A 2388-nucleotide genomic window follows, 5' to 3' on the forward strand; every position below is an offset into this window, starting at 1 on the left:
AATTACTGATCTTGTTAATAAATCACTTTCCTAGGATAAAAACCACCAGGATGCATCCAACTAAATCCAGGGCCTACCTCCCCGCTCCCCATTCTGGAAAACGTAATCTTGTTGTATTTTCCCTATCATTGTGTAAGACTTTCTAAATCCCTATATCTGTCATTTCCCCTGAAATTGGGGAAAAAATTGAAACAGTACACACCTAGTAAGAGTGAATCAATGGAAAAATATTATTTTGCTTTTGATCAGATTCAGTCACAACAAAACATTTACTGTTCTGTTGTCATACTGAGAGAGAAATTATATTAAGTATAGAAGAATTGTTATGATGAATAACATCTTCATTTAAGCAGTTTTCATTTTCTTTTCTACATGTTAATAAAATCTTATTTCTGAAATTTAGTTGACTATATATGCCTTTTATATTAATGGAAAAAAATCACCTCAGGAAAAAACAAAAATTATGCCTTAGTAACATAAAACTATTTTGTCAAACTTCTGCTTTTTAAAATCTTCTAAATATAAGCTTAGACCCTTGTCCTCATGCTTTGAATAATATTTTTTTTATTGACTATTTACTGCAGAATAGACAGACACCTGCAGCTTGAAGACTGATGCAGAAAATTTGTCTGCATTTTCACACAGAAGATTTTCTGAATAACTCTTCTCAGGGCCCCCATCACCTCCTTGTTCCTCAGTCTGTAGATGATGGGGTAGAGCATGAGGGTGAGGATGGTGTAGAAAACCGGCAAAGCCTTGTCTGCTGTTGGAGATCGGAAGGATCTTGGGCACAGATAATTTCAAACAAACAGTGCATAGTACAATGTCACCATAATGAGGTGGGTTCTGTAGGTCGAATAGGCCTTCTTCCTCCCTTCAAATGAGGACATTCAGTAGACAGCAAGGAGAACTCAGCCACAGGAACATGTAATGCCAATGAAAGTAAAGCAAGGAACAAGGTGCTGCACACAAACACTATGCAATCACAGGTCCAGGTGTCCATGCAAACCAGAGCCAATATGGCTGTGAGATCACAGAAGAAATGATTGATGATCTTGGATCAACAATAGGGCATATGGAGTTCATATGAATTGTGGGCACAGACATTGAGATATCTGATCATCCCAGATCCTATAGTCACCAAGCACACACAAATTTCTGCTCAAAAGGATTGGATAGTGAAGAGGAAAGCAAATGGCCACATATCGGTCATAGGCCATAGATGCCAAGAGAAGTGGTTCTGCATCTGCCAAAGTCACGAAGAAGAAACTCTGGACTCTGCATCCAATGAAGGAGACCAATTTGTTTTCAAACAGGAAATTGTAAGCCATCCTGGGAACAATGGTGGAGATGTGATTCAGGTCCATAAGGGAGAACCGACTAAGCAGGAAATACACGAATGTGTGGAGCCTGGTGTCCAGCGGAATGAGGAAAATCATGGATATGTTGCCAATTAAAGCCATTAAGAAAATGAGAATGACGAGAATAAAGAATAACAGCCCAATTCTTGATGGTGGGAACAGTCCTAAGAAAATGAAATTAGTTGTTGCTTCATTATAAGTCTCCACTGAATATTCACTGGTTTTCCCAAAGCAAGAAACAAGAGTATAGAAGGTAAATAAAGAACAGTGAACTGTTTTATTTTTGTTTGTTTGTTTGTTTTTAATGTCTGTGATTGATACAACTATGAATTTTACAGGAAATTATACAGTTGATCAAATGAATGACCAATTTTACCTTTTTTAAACGAGAAACACCATTCCGTTACACAATATAAAATGTAAGGTGTCATGCATTTACATCCCAAATCTGTTGTGAAAGACCCATGAAGTGAATAAAAACGTACCATACCTATTTTAATAGGATAAGGATAATAAGGAAAAAAGAAAAAAAAAAAAAAACCTTGCCGTTGAGTCGATTTTGACCATAGCAACCTTATAAGACAGAGTAGAACAGCCCCATAGGGTTTCCAAGGAGCAGCTGGTGGATTCAAACTGCTAGCCAACCTTTTGGTTAGCCGTAAAAGCTCTTAACCACTGTGCCACCAGGGCTCCACTACTCTGTTTAGACATCCTCAAATGTCTCAGTAAATTATTTAAATTTTGTAAGGTCTCTTTCTTCTTTCTCTCTCTCTTTGATTTTGTTAAAAATATCTTACATTTAAAGCTTGTATCAATCAAAGGTGAAAATGATAGTGTGATCACAAAAAAACGTATCTCTTCTGTTTCTTAAAACACAAAGTCATGGCAATGGAATAAAAATGTTAGTTATTTCAAGAGAAAAAGGAGAAGAAAAAAAAAAAAACAGGAAGGGAAGAAATGCCAGATAAAAGATTTCAGCAAATTTTTGATGTTGTAATTTCTATGAAAGGTGATTATTCCATCCACC

At 36.4% G+C, this 2388-nt stretch overlaps 1 pseudogene; it reads right to left on the reverse strand.

Moving 5' to 3' along the window:
* Positions 1 to 254: 254 nt before the first annotated feature.
* On the reverse strand, positions 255 to 1799 carry LOC135230465 (olfactory receptor 2L5-like; annotated as a pseudogene).
* Between the last annotated feature and the right edge of the window lie 589 nt (positions 1800 to 2388).

This window comes from Loxodonta africana, chromosome 2 (genome assembly GCF_030014295.1).
Source record: "Loxodonta africana isolate mLoxAfr1 chromosome 2, mLoxAfr1.hap2, whole genome shotgun sequence".
In the NCBI taxonomy this organism is placed as follows: domain Eukaryota; kingdom Metazoa; phylum Chordata; class Mammalia; order Proboscidea; family Elephantidae; genus Loxodonta; species Loxodonta africana.